Genomic DNA, 16,007 nt, shown 5'->3' with positions numbered 1-16,007 from the left:
AGAGAGAGAGAGAGAGAGAGAGAGAGAGAGAGAGAGAGAGAATGTATGCACATTTTTAGAAAGGAAAAAATTGTATTTAAATTGTAATACTCAATATATACTTATAACAAAAAATGAATACAAGCCACACATATGCATTTTGGGGGCATCCCCAGTACATATTGCATTGGGAAATAAAGAGACACTGATTTACATTGAGGTGAGAGGATGATATTCAGCAATGTCTTTCCTGGCTCATGTTTGAGACTTTCAGGGAGGATTGCCCTTTCTTATGAACAGACATACATATTTGTGGGACATGAAGCTTCATGTTTAAAATAATAGTGCTACCAACAACAATCATGAAAAGACCATTCTGTTTCAAAAGTCTATTTAACCCTTAGCTATGTGTGCAAATACATGAGCCCAAGGCTCAGGAATGCAGGCTAGAGTGTAGATTGCTCAACCTCATTAGCAAACGACACCTCTCCAGCAATTAAATCCTAAAGAAAACGACTGTGAAATACTACCAGGCTGGGCTCGAGGTTCAAAGGAAGGATAGGTAAGAACACAAAATATTCAAGCCCTGTGAGGTGTTTTGAAGATGACTCTTCATTTCTATGATGAATGGGGCCAGCCTCCAAATGTTTTATTTTATGGACTAGGAGCCACGGCCTGAGGGGGGGGGGGAGCTGTGTTTCAGTCGCTGGTGTGTGGGTGATCATACCAGTGTATACATGAATGCTAGCCCCCCTTCTGAGTGCATGGCATCTATACATTTCAGCCGATAGACATAAGCACCGTCTGTTCAGGGTTTTTCTGCTAATGTCTTACTCCTCAAGGACAGCGTTTGATCAAACAACATGCCCCAAATGACCTATGGTGGCTGATCGCGTTTCCCAAAATGGTTAGAACAGCAGCTTCTATTCCATGCCCTGTTCTTACGACAGAACTAGCTCTGACATGGAGAGGTGGGACCTATGTCTGCTCCCCTTGAAACCAGACGCAGTGTGGCTACGTGACAGAAGTGATGCTGTGTGACTCCCAGGGCTGGGTCAGGAGAGGCAGGCACCAGCGCTTTGGATTTAGCATGCTCACTCTCGTAGCCTTCAGCATCCAGCCATGTGTGTGGCCAGTGTGATGGGAGGAAGCCCTACCTACCCTGTGTGCCAAGAGCACTTGAAGAGGCTCTGAGAACCCCGGAAAGAGGTGCCTGGACCCCCCCCCTTCTTTAGTGTCCTTCACCCCGTTTTTTCAGCTCCAGCCAACATATGCTGGTTATCACATGAGACCCCAACATGGAAGCACCTGGTGAAGCCCTTCCCAATTTCCAGACCCATAGAAACCGTTGAAGATTATAAATATATATCATTGTTTTAAGCCACTAAATTTGGGGCTTAAACTTTATTACAAATCAATAGATAATCAGAGCACCTACTGACCGGTTAATCAAATAGGTTGTTCGTTTGGTTCATGAAAAACATTAAATCAGTATGTTAACAGAAGATTATGAATACTGTGGATTCAGAGATATCAGGTCACTTTTCTGACCTTTTTTTTTTTTTAAGCTGAGCGATCCTGCCACCTGTTGGCAGCTCAGCGGCTGCTCAGCTTGGGCCGGGAATCGAACTGCTGTTGCTCAGAGCTCAAACTCTTGAGTGAGCTCTTAACCAACTGAGCCACCCGGCCAGCCCCTGACCTTTTATTAAAACCTTTTCTTTACTTTTCTAAAATTGCTACACTGTTCCTCTGTGAGAGGAATAAGGTCGCATTTTACAATGCCCCCCACCCTCACCCCATAGCATTTTCTTCTGCTTCAGCTACATGAATTGTTTCATTCTTCCAGCCCCATTTTAGGTGCCTGGTCACCATAGGCCACTGGGAACTATTCCTTCTACATGTCATGTCTCTGCTCTTCTGAACCCAACGTCCTGTGTGTACACATGTATGTGTGTGTCCACATGTCCTCCTCACGTAGGTTATAAATTCTTTACAGTCAAAAACCACATTTCACAGTTTTTGTATCTTTATATCCCAATGAACTACAGCATAGCGTGTTAATCATTCCATGATTAATTTGTTGGACATACCATTTTGATAGCCAATTGATTTTTCAAGGATCATAATGAATGATTTTTTTTCTCTTCAAAGAATTTATCTCATTTAGGTTATGAATGATATAAAAAATTAAGATTCGATTCCAATCAGCGACCAAACAAGTGAAGTTGGTTATTTGAACTTGAGTCCATATACAAAATGTATTCATCCTTTTCCCATATGACTTTCTTCACCAGTCAAGCTAATCACGGCAAATTTTGTTGTATAAGATATAGCCTTAAACTAAAGTCATATTTTGGAGGGGAAAAAAAAATCATTCAAACTGATTATTTACTAGTCTACAGACAAAAGTACCGGTTGACTGCCTGGATTTTTCATCTGGCTGATTTTATAGTTTGGTCCAACCTGAGACCGAGCCTCATAAAAGCAAGTGTGTGAAAGTCCTCAGCGGACATACTCAGACACTGGCTTTGTTCCCAGATGGCAGCAGCCACCGCTGGGCAAGCCTGCCCTCATGATCCCGCCTCCCAAGCAGGACCCCTCACTGCACTGTGAGCCAGGAGCCAGCCTGGAGGTGCAGAGAGGAACCCCAGCTTCTAGACGGAAAGCAAAAGTCAGGGAGTAGGAAAACGGAAGCTCCTCAGGGCCAAGGCCTCGTCACACTCAATGTCAACAGTCTAGGAGCCAAAAACCAAGCCGTGTTTGAAAATTGAAAAGGAAGTGAGCAGTAAGAGAGTTATAACAGACGTACCGGTTTGATCTTTTCTTCCACTGGAATCCATGTGATAGTTAACGAGCACGGTTATCGCAGCTATTTATAGATGCTGCTCCGAAGCATTGTTTGAGTTTATATGCACACACATAAATAAATACACAGTCATAATCGCTTAGAACACATAGACTTTCAAAACAAGAACCAGGGGATGCATACTTTCATCTCCTGTTTGTATAGTCTTTCATTAATTGGAGTGTTGGCATGATGTGGAAAAGTGGTATGACCACACACAACTCGAAATATAAATGTAAATGCTCTTTTTTTTTTTTCCTTTCGGTGAGTTTGTCAAGTATCAGCTTGTAATCACCAATCCCATCTTCTATTATACTTACCCAAGACTCAGAGTTGCATCAAAGGTTAAAACAGAGGCAAGTCATTGATGTTTATCAGTTTCAACAGATGGACTTAAATGATGTGCAGACTGTCATACAAAATCTGAAATGGTAGCTCATGCTTTCCATACCCCTGGTAAGTGGAAGGACTATTGTACTGCAAAGTGACATGTAAATGGTCTACTGCTTACCTTTGTGAAAAGAACCTTGTGGAGCACCTAGTCCAGGTTAATCAAACGGAACTGAATTGAATTGAATTGAGTTGAATTGCATTGAATTGAATCACACTGCAGACATCAACAAGAAACGGAGGAAAACATCACAGCTGCCTACCGGCAAATCACTGCAGGTTGCCATGTGCATATAGCATTATTATTCAAAAGTAATAGCAAAGCGACAGTGCCAGGGCAGGAGAGGGGCAACAGGAATGTGACAGTCCACCCAAAAATGTCTCTCTCAAAAATACCTTAAATCCTGCCAATTATGTGTCAGCCAGGATCCTTGTAATTCCAAGCACCAAAAAGCTTGAATCAACCTCTCTCAAAACCCAACCTTCAACGCCCCAAAAAGTGGGGTGAAAATTGGTAGTTTACAGTTCCTTGTAACTGAGAGGCCCAGCCACCTTGATTCACATCCCCATCGCTGGCACCAAGGGGGTAAAGTGTGGCTCCATGTAAAGAAGACGTTGTGGGAATAACATATACATATAACACACATGCTCTCTCTCTCTCACACACACACACACACACACACACACACACACACACACACCCCTTTGAGCAGTACAGTTAAACGTAATTTCAGGTATGGTTAGACTGTCTTGAAAGGCGTCACCATGACAGAGCTAACTCTCCATATCTTAGCTCTTCTTTCTGTGTGCCGACTTCCCTTTTCCCTATTTTATGAGAGCTGCTTCCACAGGGCCAAACATGATTGCCCACTACTTCTTTTTCACACTTTCCTGTTTTAGCAACCCGGGCAGTAAGAACAATTCTCTTTGTCTCTGTATTGATTCCAAGAAAGGACTTGGAGTTTATGTAGCTCAAGCACGGAAGCCTTGAGCTAATCTCTGTTCTCAAGGAGATGAATCGTCCACAATTAACCCCGTTGAGTGGGAGAAGTGTGTCTACCCAAAGTGGGTATTTAAACACACACACACACACACACACACACACATGCACACGCACACACACACATGCACGCACACACACACACGCACACGCACACACAGCATTGGTCCATTATAATTAGTCCTTCGTACCTTTGAAATAGTTATTGATCCTCTCTAGGTTTTTTCTTTGAAAAAAACTGTTGGAAAGTATATTATTACTTTAGGAATTTTTTAGTGTGAGTGAGCTTATTGAATAATTTATCCTACATAGGAGATGGGGAAATATGACACCGCTAAGCACTAGTGATAGAAACCAATTAAAAGACCGAGAATGAGGGCTGGGGTGAGTCAGTTGAGAACGGTGCCAAGGATAAACTTTACCTTCTTTACAGTTTTGCCCCTAGCATAATTTTGCCCTTCAACTAGGGGAAGACAATTCAAAGAAGCAACTCTGAGCAATATAAACAATGAGTTGCAAACTTTTTCAGCACCAAAATAAACAAAGAAGTGTCAGGACACGCAGATTAAGAATACAGAGAAAAAGGCCCAAACTGAAATGCTCAGAGGCTGTGCACATCAGAACTTCTAAAATCCTTTATCGAGTCTTCCTGATTATTCAAAATTGGCATAGCTATTTTTTTTTTAACCTTTCCCCTCAAGGGGGAAAATCACATTTAGAACCTAAGGACAATTAATTTGTCCACTAAATGTAGTCTAGAGTCGTGACTACTTTGAATTGGCTTCACAAACCTCTTTCCTAACAAGCACCTTACAAGAGGGTGTCACATTGACTGGCACCTGGAACCACAGAGCAGCCTCTGAGCAGAACTGCATTCCAATCCTTCTTCCAAATTAGCTATTATTTAAAAATGGGCAAAAAAATAAGAATCTTGAAAGAAAGGCTCCACAGGCTCTTCTAAACTCATAAGTACGCGAGTAAGGAAATGAGACCTAGTGAAGCAAATAACAACTAACAACCACCCACTTATCCCCCTAGGGTGATCTGCTGGATGTCACAGAAGCCTGGGCTTTACAGTGAGGCAGACCGAAGTTAAACCTCACCTCCACGGAATATTACCTGTGTAATCTTTTTTTTTTTTAAAGATTTTTATTGGGGAATTGGGGGGGATGGGAACAGCGCTGGGGAATTGGGGGAAGGGGAACAAACAAGTTGCTGTCCTTTTGTTCTTCAGTCTAGTTGTGGAGGATGTTGCTTCACTGGCCCAAGTTGGCACCATCATTGCGCTCTTCCCGGGCGAGGCAGATCAGTCTCTGGCTTCTGGACGGCCGCTCACTGTGGCTGCTGGCCGCTCACGCTGGCTGCTGGCTACACACGGTAGCCCATGGCAACCCACTGCCACAGGGGCTGCAGCCGTTGCCAGGATCTCACAGCAGCCCAGCTCCAGGTTGAGCTGCTGTTCAGCATCTTAGCTGTGGAGGGCAGTGTCACTGGCCCTCATATGTGGGATCGGACCGGGGCCCTCTGGCGTCCCAAGCCAGTTCTTAACCATCACGCCACTCGGCCGGCCCTACCTGTGTAATCTTAAGCAACATACTTAAGTCCTCTTTCAGACCCAATTGGTAAATGGGGTTCAAACCTTCCTCATTGAATTTGATATCATCGAAAACAGTGCCTGACATTTAGTAGATGCTCATGAAAAACAGCTTTACTATTACAGATAAAATTGCCCCAAAGGTCTCCCTGGGACTTCAGTGGGATTTAGGGGAAGCCAGAAAGTGTGGGGAAACCGTCATCATATGTAATCTACCGTGTGTGACCTCAAAAGCAAGAATAGGATTTCTTATCAGCTTGATGGAGAGCTTGTTTCCATATGACTTGTAAAATAGTTTGGATAAGTGAGAGACTCTTCTGCGTGTCACATAGCACCGATTAGCAGCTCCTTCCTAGAGAATGATTTTTCTGGAGGCCACACTCTGTGCTTTGAGGAAGGTGACTTCACTGTGCATGTCAGGGGACTCAGCAAAACTTACTCGTCTCCCCCCAAAAGCATTATCTGAGATACTCTAGACCACAGACGACTTCCAGAATACTTGAGGAACCCTTTAACCATACCCATGACCTGCAATTTTGTCCAGCATGAAAGAGGGAGACTTCATGACAACTGTGATTAGGTAACACTTCTAATTACTGGAATGATGATGTGAAGGTCTGTCCCCTTGGCGCTGCAGCAATTATATCGACCAGTCTAATAGCAGAGTGACAAGGAAGCATTTAAAACTAATTATTCATGCTTACTTATGTTGAGAAGGACTTAGGGCCTTTTTTTTTAATGCCTTCAGAGCCGTGACAATATTTCATTCCCTGTTACACAGGCCTACGACTGCAGCCTAATGATTTCCAGGGCAGTAAAACACACACACACACACACACACACACACACACACACACACACACCTCCCATTAAACGATCTAATTTTGCCAACTCTGGGTTTCTCATCCATTTATCTCTTTTTTTTTCTTCCATTGTCCTCTAACACCTTTTAAAAAAGTATTTGTTTGATTTAATATGTGAACACGAAAGAGCCCTCCAGCATACATTTTTAATAGTGCAATCATGTGGATGTCGATTTTAACTATGGGGGTGAAGAAAGGTAGTCAAACGTAGGGTTTCATCTCCTCGGTATTTTGGAGTTCGAGAAAACAGTGCTCAGGCGATGAGCCTTCTTCCCGCCCTCATCCCCAAGTGCACGGTCAGTTTGACACTCTGAATGGTTAAATCATCCTTGGCAAACAGTCTGAACTTGGCAGAAGCTCCGTAATGAGAAATCCAGATGACTGGTATCATTTGTCACGTGAGTGCCCCCGCACTTAATCTAGCGCGGGTTTGTTTTTGTAAGGAATAGCAGTGACTTAAAAACAGTCATTAGGGATGTTTAAGATTTTAACTGCTTTGACACTCGATGTGGTCTTCACCTTTAATGGCACCTTTTAGCATTAAACGCTGCACATAAATAAGCAGGGTAGGCATTCTCGAGTCGGTTCGCTTCTGCCGCGCCATACCAAAAGGATTCTATCAGCTTCTTGCTCTGGTTGTGAAAACTTGCAGAGCTCTTTCTAAAGCCCAGGCTGGATTTCACTGACGAATGCGGAAAACCAAGGATGGAGGCTCACTTTCTTTTGGATTTTTTTTTTACCATCACTTAACTGACGCTGTAGAGCTAGGACAGCTTATTCATATCAGATTGAGATTTCAAGACCCTCAAGCCATTTGCCTGCTGGGTCAATGCACACTAAAAATAATATTGTCAAAGCTCTGATAAACCAGTCTTTATGGAATAAATCAATGGATTAACCCTGTTCTATATGACTCCAAAGCTTGAGCTTTCACACACTATCCTATACTCATTTGCATAAACACTTACCAGTTGGGGGGTGGGGATGGAGGTGGGACAGGAAACCAGAATTTTTTTCTGAGTTGATCATTATGTGAAAATTGCCCAGTGAATTCAAAGAAAATCGTACCCTCAATAATTTCAAGTAGGCTCATTCGTAACTAAATTCCTTTATTCTCATTTCTCCAAAAGTTCTCGACAAGAAACAGAGAAATATTAACAAACTATACAACATGATAAACAACTTTTGTAATGTATTAAGAACCTCTCATAAATAGACTATGTCTTTGGTTTTTCATTTTCTTTTGAGTGCCTAACAGGGTATCAAAAGACCAGGGAGTCTTGGTCTTAGCTCTGCCTCTATAAGGGAGGAAAAAACTTTTCCTCTACCCTCTTAGATTCTGTAGCTGGGACATGTGAATTAAACTAACAAGAGCAACATTAACAGAAGAAGAGATATGTGTTTCCTTATTGGTGTCAATATTTTTACATGCACAAGGACTCCACAAAAAAGTAAAAATCCATAGAGGCAGTTAAACTTGGAAGCTTATATACCATTTTGATAAAGGGCAATAAATTGTGGGGAAGTGACTAGACAAAGGAAAGGGGACCTTGGGGGCTCTAGTGGCAGCACATTGTGGAAAGGTAACTGTATGGGGGAACTGATGGATTGTAAGAGTTATTTTAGGAAGGTTAGTTTGTGCAGCCCCATCTCAGCGCTGATTTTCCATCTTCATGCCCATAAAACTCCTCTGGAAAAAGAATTTATGGCTAGGCTCATTTCTCAGAAGTTTCTGCTTTTAATCAGATAAGGAAAGTTCCAACAAGTGTTCTTTATACATTAGTTGATTCTGCATTCCCTTCAGCTCAAACTAATTGATATGCCAAGGTGACATATTTTGGAGTGGCATATTTTGATCCCCTTCACTACTAATTTCCTCAGAGACATTTTCAGTTATCAGGGACTCAGTTTTTGCACTAGGGATTGGAATGTATTTCTGGCTCTCATGGATCCTGTGGTATTCTATCGCTCGTCTATGTCTGTGGACTCACTGTGGGGTTTCATTTACAAAGGCTGCATACTTAGGTAGTAAGCTAGATGACTTATAGTCACTATTATCAGGAAAATCCAGTGCAAATATGACACCAAATAAAGGGGACTGACGTTCTCCCTCAGTCGACTTGTCTTTTCAAGAATGTGTGGCACACATGGTGTCAGTGGAAACAGTTAGGTGGATCAGAAACAACGCACTTTGACAGATGAGACTATTTCACATGGTTTTTCACCCAAGAGACTGAGCAAGAGTAAAGAGGACACTGCCTAAAAACGAATTAAAAAGTGGGAGTGTTTCTCAGGATTGCATTATTGATTCTAGGCACCCTGATATGCTGCGTTTTTCCCATGGTACACTGACACTTCTGGGGATAGTAGGAAGTCAAACTCATGTTTACATCCATTCTCAGGAACGGCATCCTTTGATCAATTCCTACCCGATACCTCAGCTACTTTGACCTTGAACTACTTAATGATCCCAAATGGATCCAACAGACTCCCTCAGAAAGAACATGTGCACAGCGTTCTCCAGTGCCTTGTAAGCAGCATTATGAAAGCGGAAACTGCCAGGCTGAGAGCTTCGGGAGAGGGAGGTAGATCCAAAAAGCAGCAGGAGTGGGTGCTTGGTTGGTGACTCCATCAGGGAGGAGCAGTTAGCTGCAGTGTCTTGTCATATGGGCAGTCCCAGCTCTATTTGCACCCCACAATGACAAAACTGCATCTGTGTAGTGTTGGAGAGACACTAGGGAACTGAATTATCTGAACCCCTTATGCGCTGTTTCAATAAGAGCGTATCCTCACATTACTACTCTCTGCACTCCAACCAAGATCTGGTCAGAAGGCAGTAGGTCTGCTTAGAGGCCAACAGGAAGCTTTGCTTGACTTGAGCCGGTTGGATGGGGATATGGCTTGCGTCAGCTGAAAGCCATTTGTGCTTCTCCTCAAACTAATCAGAATCAGTGGCTTAGGAGAGCACACCAAAGGTGATTTTGCTTTCTCTGATCAGGCGAAGGCGCTAAGTCCAGCTGGTAAAGTATTTAAGGGAAGTACCTGGATTTGTCAGGTTTGCTTTGATGGAGAACGGGGTCAGAAAGAGAGAGCTGCCCACAGAACGGAAAAATGAGAATTCGAGGTGTGGTACGTTTACAAAAGTCATCAGTGCTTTCCAAAATTCCACTAGGAAATTTGGATAAGCATGGGTGGGGGTTCTACCATGTCAGAAAATTTCCTTTGGGTTACCTAGTCAAACAGGTCTCACCAAAGTTGTGTCTACACAGTAAGTAAATTCGGAGGAGGGGGGAAAATATTTGAACTAGTCGAGCAACGGTTATTCCAAGTACACGCAGAAACATTGAATCGTAAAAAGGCTAGAAATCACCAGCTATTCAAGTGAAGTTATTCTTTGACCAAACATTTCTAAAAGGTGTTTTGTAAGGGGTGGTGTGTCCTTGTTTTCTAAATGTCTCTCCAAGGGGGATATTCTCTTTGAATGTTCCTGAGTTGTCAGTAACTTTTTGCACTTTTCCAGAGGTTAACAGTGAAAGGAATTGCTGATTTGTGATGACCCGTCCCTGGAAATCCGATCTGTGGTACTTCCAACAGCCTCGCAACATGGAGTCTTGCTTAGCCTTCCAGGAAAAGGTAATCTAATGATGGTTTTTGTGTTTGTTTGTTTGTTTTTACCACAAACAGAATTGGTGCTTTGGTCCATGAATTTTACCTGTAAACAGCTACCTATGCTAATAGTGATCATCTTAGAGTAAAGAGGTACCGAGTCTCAGCTGTGAGCATCGCAGGAGGGCAGCCCAATATTGCCCAACAACAGGACTCTCTGACCTGGGAGGCAGAAGTGAGTAAAAAGTGGAGAATCACACACACAGCCCCCTCCGTAATCAAACATGGCAGAATAGTAAATAAACCTTTGTGAATTTTTAAGAAATGCTTCACTCTATCACACTGACTCAATACGATGTTTTTGTCACTACATTAAAAACAAATTGGAGTATAAACTTTGTGCCCCGTATATGTATTAGATCAACTATACCTGCCATGGATGAGTTCAAGGAAAAAGAGACCCAGCTACTCACTAAATGTGAAGCGTCTGTAACTCAGAGCTGAGTGGAGAGTGATGGGAGTAACAGAGGATAGCCTGAGAAATTTTCTGGAAGAATCAAAGCTGTTGCCTTTGTTATCTTTAAAACGCCTTGCCCTTCATACTCCGGGCTGCTTGCCGAAACAAAACAATATCAGTTCAGTCTAGTTTTTGTTCAGGCTAGCCTTTTGAGTCTATTCGGTCAGCCCAGGGCAGACCCCGCTGACCCGAGGCCCAGGCCTTCCTGGGTCCCTCCACTCACCCCTCGTCCAGGCGAAATGGCGTCCTGGGAGAGAAGCCAGAGCCTTGCGTGCAACACGAGCGTAAACATGCACCATCCACCTAGGACATGAGCAAAAGAGGATCACCTTAACCAAACTACTGGAATTAGTGCCGTGACTGGACGGAGGCGGAGAGGAAGAGGAGGAGAGGAGGAATATATATTATATATGGTATATACATAGTACATACATAGAATACTTCTAACTAGGCATATTTTATTTTATATTTATTATATTATATTTATTATATTATATTATATTTATTATATTTTATTTTATCTTATTTTATATTATATTAATTTTATATTGCTTCCCAGGTCAGTGATTTTTGTTGCTGGGCTGGGCCAGGTTTACAAGCAGCTGCCAGAGGTTAACCTACAAACCCTGAGGGAATATAGATGTGGTGTACACGAGTCACTCTATGTGTCCTATTTCTCCCATTTCTGGTCTGTTTCCTGGGGCGGAATTCTATTAATAAGGATATTTGGTATACAATGCATTCCAATATACAGCTTGTTCTAGTCCCATTGTGTATCGTCCCTGGAAGTATAGCCTTCTCCTGCAATGTCTTTCCTTCCTAAATACCCTTTGTCTCATCCGTCTGGGGTGAGTTTCTGTCTGTGTAGACAGCCAGAGCTATTTGGGTGAGCTTTAGCAGATCCAGGATTTTCAGTGGTCTCTGTGGCTACATTAAAAAAATCACACTATCCATGGCATCAATTGCCATGCGATAAACGACGCTGTGTGACTGCTATAGGAAGCAGGACAGCCCAAACAGGATTGCTGAATTGGAACTCCACACTCTGAGCCTGATGAGGCTGATAAATACCTGTATCACCCTATGGGATACAGTTGTGTCATTTATAAAATGGGAATAGTAATATCTGCCTTATCTTGGCAGGGGTATTTTTAAACCAAATAAAATACCATAGGTAAAGACTTGCAGTTTTCATGTTAATGTGACTCTGAATTCTGAGACAACCTTGCAGCAGAAAAGTAAGCCAGCCACAATTGTATATGATATAATTTTCATCCTGCAGAACTTTTCTCAACGTACACACATGCATACCATTTGCATTGAGTGCCTCTATGTGGCAGATACGATGTTAAGCCCTGGAGTCACAAAGAGGAAAGACCCAAGTCACCCTGAGAAGCTTACAATCTGGTAGGAACACACACCACACACACACACACACACACACACACACACACACACACACACACACACAACAATGACACTGAGTTCTGTGAGGAACTCTAATAGCGATCAAGCAGGGTATGGCACAGAAACACAAAGACAGCAGGGCCTGATATCCTGACTTAACCCATCCTTAGCAGTACATGCTAATGTGTGTCCTGGTAACTCCAGAAAGCCCGGTTTCATAGATGCGTAGGCTGTCTTCAGGGAGCTGGGTGAGAATATACACAAGTTTCGTTCTGAGTCCTGATGGAAAGGGTTCAGGAGCTATATACTAATAGCCAATGTTGACCACAGCAGAGTTCATATAACAACTTTTTAAAAACAGGTATCCCTTGAAAATCAAACTGGATGACTCTATCTAGACATCAAAGGTTTCGGAGTTTAGATTTATTTACTGAACATGTACTGTGTCCCAGGCATGTAGCTGTATGTTTTCACTGCATGATTACATCTAAAAGCTAAATAAAGATGGAGGTAACTTTAATTTAATCCCATTGTAAGCTTCTGTTCTCTATCATAAAGCCATTTCTATATCCTGGCTCACAGCCCATACTCATACTGCTTGTTGGAATTCTGTTGAAGGAGAAATCTGCTCTAACCAAAATATTCCAAATAATTTCACTGCCAGCCTGTGAATAAAATAATATCTCTTGAGATATATATATATATATATATATATTTTTTTAATAACTGGCTTGGAAGACCCACACCACATACTTTTCTTCATAAGCATTTCATTAACCTGCTCTTCAAAGTCTTCAAAGTTAGTTTGCTCAGCCGATTTGTAAACAGGAAGAGGGAATGTATTTGTATATTACTTTGCTACAGCAGCCATAATAAAGCACCGCTAATAGAGCAGCATAAATAACAGAAATGTCTTGTCTCGCGGGTCTGTCAGGCTGGAAGTTCAAGATCAAATTGTCGGCAGGGTTGGTTCCTTCTGAGGTCTGTGGGGGTGAATCTGTTCCATGCCTCTCCCCTAGTTCTGATGGTTTGCTGTCAAGCTTTGGGGTTCCTTGGCTTGTAGAGTCATCAGCCTAATCTCTGCCTTCCCCTGCAGCGTTCTGCCTGTGTATGTGCATGTCTCCAACTTCCCCTTTTAAGGACACCAGTCCTATTGGATGAAGGTCCCCCTCATGGACTCATTTAGCTTGATGGCCTCTGTAAAGACTGTAATCTCCAAACAAGGTCACATGCTGAGGTCCTGAGGGTTAGGGCATCAGTATATGAATTTGAGGGGGGCACACAATTCACCCTGTAAGAGTTGGTGAAGATGATGCTTTCTAAATATTGATCCTGGGTAGAATTATAAAATTAAAGGGCTCTGATTGATTCAAGAGAAAGGTAAATCAGAGAGCTAGAAGGTGCTTCTTCAAAAGGTCTGCTATTACTGAATTATAAACTCCTCAAAGAAAATGTACATCACTGCTAATGACTTCTTGAGCTTCCGTTTATTGATTTAACGAAGGTTGGCTATGATCATTCTATTACCTTCGCATTTCACAACTGTTTGATTAGCAAGTGACAGCCAATGCCAGGAAAAAATATCTGCTTAGTCACTGTGTGTGTGTGTGTGTGTGTGTGTGTGTGTGAGAGAGAGAGAGAGAGAGAGAGAGAGAGAGAGAGAGAGAGAGAGAGAGAGAGAGACTATTATTTCAAAGTTGTTTTCAACCCTGAACCATCCTCACCAACTTTGTCTCATTATCGCCCCTAATGAGTATGAGGCTCCTGTCTCTCTGCTTTCTTTATTACCCACTTCCTAATTGCTTTTGTCTCTTCTCAAATTACCTTTGATGTTACCGTCCTGCCCGCTCCGCTCTCAGTCATCTTGAACTTGTCCTTTGTGCTGATGTCTGAGATGGTCTTTCCCCCTCAGCCTCCCGCTTGGTGATGAGTTTTGCCCAGGCCCAGTGAGCTCACCTGCTTCTGACCAGGCGCTGAGCTGGCAGCCTTTCCCCGGGGTTCGCCCACCTGCCCAACATCCCTTCCAAGTTCACCCTGGCATCTAGGGGAGGAAATCAGAAAGCCCTGCTAGCTCCGACTGACTTTTAGATGAAAATGAGTCACACTCTGCTCCTGACAGTGGCCAGTTTAGGAGAATTTCAAATGCAGGACAAACTCCAGCTAATTGTTTTGACAAAAAGGTCTGTGGGAATGCTTTGACCACCATTTTGTTTAGTTTGGTGCCCACTCCAAGACTCACTCATGAACTTTGATGATTGTCAATGGTGTGGGTAGCACTGTACCAGCAGAACCTCTCATGGAGAGTGGTAGGCAGTGATCCCAATGATGTTTCTTTAGGCAGCCTGGGTAGGGCATACTGTGAAGTGCATTACCTATTATGTGTGAAGGTTCCTGCTGTTCTGCCATTTGAGGTTCATTCTCTGAGTCCTAACCTTTTCCTCTCCTGAGTGGACATAGAATAATACCACAGCAGGGGACACAGAAGCTGAGGACAGACGAAGCTGGAAAGCCACCTTGATTAGGACAGAGGGAGCCATAAAACCACAAAGGAAGATGATCAAACCTGGAGAAAAAAGCCTAGAGTCCAAGCTCAAAAGAAAATCTACCAATTTGTCAGATCTGATGGGCGAATACAGTTCTGCATACAGGATTCAGAACCACGATAATAATAACAACTAAACTTCATGGATTCTTTACCAGGTACTGGGCTAAATCCTTTACGTGCATTATTTCAAGGAATTTTCTCAAGAACATCATAAGCACAGGGTACTGTCATTATCCCCATTTTGCAGGTGAGGAAACTGAGGCTCAGATAGATTTCAGTCACAGAGCTAGTCTGTGCCAAAGCTTGAATTTGAAACCCAAATTCAAAGTCAGTTCTGTCTGCCTCGTGAGTCAGAGCTTGTACCCACGCAACCCCCCAGGAGGGTAAAGCGCTGAGCAGAGTTGGGCAGGGATGGGGGGAATGGCCCGGGGCTTTGGCCACAGATAGGGCCTAAATGGGTGTGTTACACATGGATGGGTGTGTTACACATGGATGGGTTGGCTCCAGTTCAAGGGTCAAGGTAAGGCTGTCTTAGTGGGGGATTCTCCACTAAAATGCAAATACTCGGGGTTCTCCAAACTCTACCCAGTTATAGGTTAATAGTTTAGCAGGAATGAGATCGTTAATTAGCAGAGTGCTGGTGGGAATAGTAATCAAGCTGGATATGGAGACAATCCTAGAAAGTATTCCTAGAAAGGAAACTAAGACATTTCAGGAAGTGCCCAAGCGCTCGGCTGTAGGACTCAGATTAGCAGCCACATTGAATTTGGTTTAAGTTGCCAGCTCCTCTCACAGGTAGGCGTCTGGTAAATATGAACAAAGGAAAGAGGAAAGCCAGAGAGGAGAAAAGCTTGAGAATATGAGAGAACTTCGATTCAAAGAACAGGATGATTGCATTTGGATAGAGTTAGGGATGACGACTTCAAGACACAAAAACCGGATGTTGTTGTGGACCTTGAAGAAAATGATGGATATGATCTCACGGGAAAAGAGTGGAAGGACATGCCAGGTTGGAGAGTGAAGGAGCAAAGTTAGAAAGGCAAAAATGAAAGAATCGTAAGAAGTGGTTTGTGAGGTCAGCTTTGCTGGGGGGAAGACATGTGCAGTCAAGATTCCTCAGGAGGCGTCAACGATTGTGAAATGATGGAGGCCAGGCTGTGGGGTGTAGACTGACCTGCTCTATGCTCCTGATCTGGGTACATTGAAAACTGAGAGAGAAAGTGAAGCAGATGAGTAATTAATTCCAGACTCATTCATGAGC

At 43.0% G+C, this 16,007-nt stretch overlaps 1 long non-coding RNA gene across 1 annotated transcript in view; it reads left to right on the top strand.

Moving 5' to 3' along the window:
• Positions 1-16,007, top strand: part of LOC109381170 (uncharacterized) — a 442,425-nt gene that overhangs the window by 326,874 nt on the left and 99,544 nt on the right. The window contains exon 7 of the long non-coding RNA XR_002123647.1: positions 10,192-10,304. This is a non-coding gene — a long non-coding RNA (uncharacterized LOC109381170). The remainder of the gene's footprint in view (positions 1-10,191; positions 10,305-16,007) is intronic.

Source organism: Hipposideros armiger, unplaced genomic scaffold (assembly GCF_001890085.2).
Source record: "Hipposideros armiger isolate ML-2016 unplaced genomic scaffold, ASM189008v1 scaffold_45, whole genome shotgun sequence".
Lineage (NCBI taxonomy): Eukaryota > Metazoa > Chordata > Mammalia > Chiroptera > Hipposideridae > Hipposideros > Hipposideros armiger.
This window is presented reverse-complemented; position numbering and strand designations above follow the sequence as displayed.